Source organism: Centruroides sculpturatus, unplaced genomic scaffold, assembly GCF_000671375.1.
Source record: "Centruroides sculpturatus isolate CEXI.00-Female unplaced genomic scaffold, Cexi_2.0 scaffold1418, whole genome shotgun sequence".
In the NCBI taxonomy this organism is placed as follows: Eukaryota; Metazoa; Arthropoda; class Arachnida; order Scorpiones; family Buthidae; genus Centruroides; species Centruroides sculpturatus.
Genome location: NW_019385712.1, coordinates 16,235 through 24,168, shown reverse-complemented (window position 1 = coordinate 24,168; position 7,934 = coordinate 16,235).

The window sequence follows — 7,934 nt, the reverse complement described above, 5'->3', positions numbered from 1 at the left end:
AAATGGTCTGAAATTGAAGCTTCAAGGTGAAAAAGTTAATAAAACGGTTGCAAATAATACAATAAACATGGATCAACTGTTTGATGAAGTAGTGATTGCCAAAGCTTTCTGCTCAGCTAACTATGAAAGTTGGAAAAATATAAGTTGTGAAGAAAAATGGATACAACTTTTCAATCATTTCAAAGGAAAGATTTCATTGCCTAATCTTATTCAAATTATAGAATACATTTTCAGCATGCCAGGCACATCTGCACCAGTCGAAAGAGTATTCTCAATAATGAATATCATATGGTCTGAAGAAAGAGGTAGAATGGCTGAATCAACCGTTAAAGCTTTACTATGCAGCAAAATTAACAGTGAACTAAATTGCAGCGAATTTTTTGATGTCATTAAACATAACAAAGAATTTTTTAAAAAAGTACACAGTAGCGACAAATATTAATATAATAATAAGATATGTTTGGTTCAAAAATATTATTAATAAAAAAGATGTGTTGTATTAAAAGTTGCTTTTATCTCTATTCTATTTAGCCTTTTTAATCATATATACAGTATATACTTATCCTAGTAGCCTTAATTTTTTGTCCGGTTTCTAATTCATTGCCCAGCATAACTATTAATTTTGTCCGGTATTTTGTAACAAACCTGTTGGCTTTTTTTCTTCTTCTCAGCTCTAAAAAGCAATATTGAAGAGGTGAAAACACTGGTTACGGTGTATTTTTCAAAATTGTCCCGGTTTGAGAAAAAAATTTTATGATAAGCCTAGCAATAATGTTTCTTATGAACAAATTACCACGCAGAATTTCGTTTATTCATCATTACCACATTCCATCATATTTAAAGAAATAGATGCAAACGCTCACACACATTCAATAAATTTTTCTTGTTTTGTTGATCTTGAATACAAGGGTTTCAAAACAAGAGAATTTGCAAAACACCCAGAGGATCAAATACGCAATGACTGCAATGCACTTTTTAATCTTTGTAATATATTGCGCGACTGCTCCTAAAAGCTGGGCAGCAATTATCAAAAAAGACAATTGCACATGTAATGTGTTCATAGTTCTACTTTGAGCTTAAATTATTGACATTTTATTTTAACATTAGTTTGTCTCCAGAAATAGCAAGTGGCTGTGCTGTGTTTAAATCAGGAAATCAGACATACATCCGGATCAGTATAATATTTTTGCATTTACACTAGTTCAGTTTTTGTGTTTAAAAAGTAGATTAGGTAAGAGAATTATTGTTTTCTACAGCAATTGTAATTAATTATCATCATTGAAAAGGATTATGTTGTGACAATAGGGACTCGAATTAAAAATGAGTATTTGAATAGACTGGGTATATATCAGGTGTGAAACGTGTGCTTGTGTGTGATAGTTATTTAGGTAATGTGGACTACTTTTACGTTCTGTGTATGATAGAGAAAGTTGCTTAGGAAATATTTGCATTTGCCTACTTTTGCGTTATTTTTTGCTCTATTTTTACTACATTCATATACATTGAAGTGGAGACAATAGAATGACAAGTTAAGGAAAGGCATATGTCAAAACGGCTGCAAGCTGTCAATTTGACTGATGTTCGTTATCTATTTACTAGCAGATGAGCCCGGCTTTGCTCGAGCAAAATATAACGATAGCGAAGATTAAGATTATCATCAATAGATTATAGCCGATCTTACCCGTTTTCACCGGGAGCAAGAGTTACGCCCCCCTCTTTCGAGATTAATTAGAGAATTTTTACATGGTCTGAAAATATGTTCGATTTTCTGCAAAAACCGCATCTAAAATAGTACAGTAAAGCTGAGTTCTTTAAGATAATCCTTAACCTCTCTCTCTCTCCCCCGCAGGGGTAGGAATTTCGAAAAGTCCTTTCTTAGTGTGCGTTCTTGTGACATACTCTAACTGTGTACCGAATTTCAACTCCTAACCGTTTGGGCTCTGCGCTTATTACTGTCAACCCGTCTCGATTATATACAGGATGTATCAGAGTGACGTTTTAAAAATTTGGGGATTGTAGAGGATGAAATTTTGAACGTTTTGATATAAGGGTCCTATAGCCGGAAATGTGATAAAGTTTCTACAGCACTTTGCACTTTGCAGACGGTATGCTGAATGAAACAGCAGAATACAGTATTTATGACAAGTTTTATTGACAAAACAGTAGAGTACAATCAAAATCGTACATCGAATCAGTGGATGCACTACTTTAGAGTAAATGTTCAATGTGACAACCACCAACTTCGTTACATAATGTCCAACTACGAACCATGTTTTGTCCGATTCTCTGTAATATGCCAAGCTCCCCTTTGATGGTATTAAACGCTGTAAAAATGCGTTCTGTAAGCTCATGAACTTTTCCTACAAACGTTGCGTACACAAAAGACAGAGGAAAAAGTCAAAAACAATAACATGACATCAATGAACGGAAGGGTAGCTACCAAAGTGAAAAGCAATCAAGCACTACCTACTGCTGTAGAAATTTTATATCCCATTTCCGGCTATGGGTTCCTTATATCGAAATGTTCAAAATTTCATCATCTACAGTCCCCCAAATTTTTAAATACACCCTGTATATAGATTATATTCTGTTAGCTACAAATTTTACTAGCTTTGCAACACAATAGTGTTGAACCAACGTCATTTTATCTACCCTATTTTAATTAATAAATATCTTGGTGATTGAGTACTTATAGATTAAGAAGGTGAACAGAAATAACTGTTTCAGGTCTCAAGAACATAATTCTCAGCCTAAGTAGTTAGAACTTGGATTGACGTATGTGTTTGCCGCTTCAAGGTGAAATGAAGTTGGGCAACAACACATTCCTTAAGCAGAATATCTTGAGCATAGTATTATTAAAAAGCAAACTATAGGTAACACATCACCTCTGTAGTGCAGAACGATTCGAATGCACGTCTGAGATATCACAAGATACCATTGGCGCAGCACTTCCAGGCACTAAATACACAAATATAAAAATCAACAAACAGAATACAACACACGAAGATCATCATCATCCCACATAGAAAAAATGTGTAGAAGTTTTCTTTTTACAAGCACTTCCATTAGAACAACATCATAGAAAGATGGTTCACACATAATCAGTTAGTTAGTTAGTTACATTAGGGTTTATTGGCGAAAGGGCAACATAGACCAAGCTGCGCCATGTCATATGGTATAATAATATAATCTAATAAATAGAAATAAATATATAATGTAAAATATTTAATAAATAGATAAAATAATAAATAAAAAAACCAATAACAAAAATATATAACACTACACATATAATAACAACATATAAATATATAAATAAATAATCAAATTTGTTTATAATAATTAGTGACTTTCAAAAAGTTCAATAATTTATCAAGATTTGGCCTCTGGCCCAGAATCTCTTTAAAACTTGCATTTCCAAAATGCTGTCTACGTATCCTTTCAGAGGCAATGCAGTTGCGAAGTATGTGTTTAACACTTACAGTACAGTTATAATATTGGCATAATGGCTGGTCTTCACCCTTCACAAGGTATAGGTGAGTCAACCGAGTATGCCCAATTCTCAAACGAAAAAGAATTACTTCAAATCTCCTGTCATAATGTTTGTTACGTGTCCAATTTTCTATATTCAGCTTGATCTCGTGTAGTTTATTGTGGATTTGTGCATTCCACATGTTTTGCCATTGCTCTGCTAGTCGTTTTTTAACTACTAGCTTCAAATCACTTCCTTCAATATACATTTCATGCTGTGAAGGACTAGCAGCCTTTGCAGCTGCATCAGCTTCTTCGTTCCCTCTTATGCCGACATGCCCAAATACCCAACAATATTTTATAGAGATTCCTCGTAAAAAGATGGCAAATAAGATTATGAATTTTAATCACTATAGAGTGAGAACTAGGTTCGCATGAGATCAAAGAATGAAGTGCACTAACTGAGTCAGTGTAAATAACACAGGAACGATGACCTTTCCTATTTATATATTTTAAAGCTAAATGAATAGCATTCAACTCTGCAGAAAAGATGGAAGAATTCGATGCAATTTGTTCTGCCACGATTTCATCCTGGCAGACGAAGGCTGAGCCAATGTAATCATCAGATTTAGATCCATCTGTAAAAATAGGAATTAAATTCCTTTCATGATGTTGAATTTCTGCAAAGTGCTGTTTGTAGACATAGTCTGGTGTGGATTCCTTAGAAAATTGCTTTAAGCTAAGGTCAACACTTATCAAAGGAGTTGACCAAGGTGATATACTACAGACCTCTAGCTGTGAAATGTTGCCTGTGTTCAGATCAATCATGCTGCTCGCATTCTCCATCCTTATGGCAAATGCAGAAACACTATTTGGACGAGCTTCAAATAACCTTTTCAGCTGAACATCTAATACTGTACAATCAACTGAAGGTTTACTAAGAGATTTTTGTTTTATATAATAAAAAAAAAGACAACTGTTCTCTCCTAAGAGATAGTGGAGGCTCATAAGCATCCACATACAAACTTTGTACAGGAAAAGTTCGAAAAGCACCGGTGCACAAGCGTAGTGCTTGATGGTGGATAGGATCCAGCATCCGAAGAGTAGATTCCCTCGCAGAGCCATAAACAATGCATCCGTAATCCAGCTTTGAGTGGACAAGAGTGCTCTGCTAGTCGTTTTTTAGATGTTTAGAGATTTTAAACATCTACTCTTCAAATTGCGCAAGTGTGGTAAAAACGTCAGTTTAGGGTCGAATGAAACTCCCAAGAACTTTGCCTCATTGACCATTGATATTTTAACCACATTTAAATAAATTTCTGGATCCAGGTGCATACCACGCCTTCAACGTAAGTGGATGCATGAGGTCTTCTCTGTATTAAAAGTAAGACCATTGGTCTTGGACCAATTGTCTATGCAATTTAGGGAGGTTTGCAGTTGTCTCTCAATGAAACTCATATTACTAGACTGGCAGGAGATCTGAAAATCATCCACATACAAAGAGTGTTTTACACTGGGAGGAAGACAATTAGCTATGCTGTTGATTTTGATTAGGAACAGAGTCACACTCAAAATACATCCTTAAAAAACACCTTCTTCTTTTGTAAAAGGCCTACACACAGTGTTGCCCATCCTGACTTGGAATCTTCGATTCTGCAGGAAGATTTTTATAAAAGCTGGCAAATTACCACGCAATCCGAATTTGTGCAAATCACGAAGTACAGTAGAACCTCAAAAACTCGGCCTAATGTCGACCGAAGGGTGGCCGAGTTTGTGAAAATGCCGGGTTATCGGGAATGGAATTAAAAAAATAAGTACAAGTGTTTCCTCAGAAAATACTGTACTGTACTTGTATTTATTGTTTACTTGAGAATATAACAGAAAATAAACTGCCCAAATACCCTTAAATAAAGGAAAAGTACGTCCTTTATGAAGGCATAGAGCCTTTACTACATGAAAATGAAAATTAACGAGTACACTGTGTACAGTAATTTACCTGATAAGACAGACCTCAGAAAAATACTTTATGAGAGCTTTTATACTTTTATAAAGCTGTCTATAATGAAAATTAATTAACTAAGGATTTTTTTGCCCTGTCAGGGTGTGGCCGAGTTATCCGGAGTGCCAAGTTATCGAGAGCCGAGTTTTCGAGGTTCTACTGTATTCCGTATCGCCAACAGCGATCATAGGCCTTCTCTATATCAAAAAACACAGACACTAAGTGCTGACGTCTAACAAACGCTTCGCGTATAGATGTTTCAAGGTTTAGTAAGTTATCAATGGTACTTCTGTTCCTACGAAAACCACTCTGATGTGGTGAAAAGTATTCATTTTTCTCTAAGAGATACATCAGACGTCTATTTACCATCCTCTCAGAGTTTACACAGGCAACTTGTCAGAGAGATTGGTCTGTAATTAGAGGGATTCTTGTGATCTTTACCAGGCTTGGGAATGGAAATAGTGATAGATAGCCTCCAAGAGTCAGGAAAAGTATGTTCGGTCCATATTCTGTTAAACAAACACAGGAGCTTAGAAAGGGAATTGTTTGACAGATTTTTAATCATGCTGTAGTGGATTTTATCCGGGCCTACCGCATTGTTCCTTGAGCGAGAGATTGCTGTATGTAGTTCTATGCTGGTAAATGGCACATTATATTCCTCATTATATGAGGAATAAAAGTTTAAATATTGTTTTTCACTTTGGGCTTTATAAGTCTGAAAATCTCTTGAATACATAATACTGTGAGACCCGAAAGGCCCTGGGTCCCATTTTATAATTTTTATTGATAATATTAAATAATTGTCACAAAATATTCATTCGTTTTGTGAAAAAAGGGACATTTTTAGAGTGGGAAAAATACATGACAGATGTTTTTCCTTTCACAGAAGTCAGTGCATCCTATGTTTTTCCCTTATCTGCGAAAACTTCGTTTTGATGGAAAATGCTTACCCCTCCATTATCCCCCTTTCCATCTGTTCTCACGGGAGAGTTACTGGCCGATGATTGGTCGGTATTCCGGAGATATAAGGGAAATTAGTACAAATTCGGGGAGTTCTTCAACAGATCCGAAGCTTCAAAACTCCACACAGTTTTCCTCCTGATGACCAATGCCCTTAAACGAGTCCCATAGACTAAGTCCCGAGTCTGAACTTAGTAAAGATACTTTTATATTTGTGCACCTATTGATCTCCCGTACGAAGAAGTAAATGAACTTTATCTACAAGGTGTCCCTTACCTACAGAGAAGACGACGAACGTCAACTGAATCAGGTTGTATGTTTTATAACGATTTTTGTGAGCTCTCTCTCTCGATCGCGAATAGAGGTAGACAATAAGTATAGCTATCTCTCGATGTGTATGTTATTGGTAGTAGTTCTGTCTCTCGTTTATCCACATTTTGTATGAGTTTATTTTCTTGTTTATTAAATTTATTATTTCGTTATTAATCAAAATGTCTCGTACTTGTGTGACCGAATCAGATCGCATACGCGTGTTAATCCGCGTATAATAAGTGTGATTAACTAGTGTCAAAGAATCCTGACGAGCATCTGAACTTCGCCGTTCGGATCAATTTTGATAACGCTCTCCTATTAAAGTTAGAGAACTGGTCTTACCGACTAATGCCCGTAAGTGGCGTAGATAGAGATCTACGTCCTTGGCTACTCTCACACTTTGGGCTTTATAAGTCTGGAAATCTCTTAAATACATAATACTGCTAGATGAAGTAGATAATGTTTCACCCAACGTATCAGCAATACCCTGTATGTCGCTGATTATTGTGCCATTATTTTCCAGCATGGACAGAGAGTGAGAAGCATATTTCCCATTGATTTTATGGATTTTATCCCAGACTGCTTTTTAGCTAGTGGCTGATGTTATGCTAGAAACATACTTTCTCCAAGAATCCCTTTGGCTTTGCCTTCTTATTTTTCTGGCATTTGCCTTTGCTTTTTGGAAAGCAATCATATTACTAGCAGTGGGGTATCTTCTGAAAATCTCCCATGCTTTCTTTTGTGCTTTAAATGCTGCCTTGCAATCCTGGTTCCACCATGGTTTTGGATGCTTTGGGTATCTTGTTAACGTCTTTCCCATTGTTTTCTCAGCTGCATGAATAATACTGGAAGTGACAACTTCAACTGCATCATTGATATTAGCAGTATTGACCATTTCCTCAGTGATGTTAGCCAAAGAGGAAAATGCAGGCCAATCTGCCGTTTCTAGTTTCCAGCGTGGTGGACGAACTGTTTCACAGCTTTCTCTGCCTCGGTATTTTAGAAATATTGGAAAGTGGTCACTAGAGAGTGGATTAGATCCAACATCCCACGTAAGTGCTGAAAACAGATTTGGAGTTGCTAATGATAGATCAATGGCAGTGAACGTACTTGATGGGGCATGGAAGTATGTCACTTCTCCAGTATTAAATAAATATATTTCCTCATTGCCGATAAATCTCTCAATGGCTCTGCC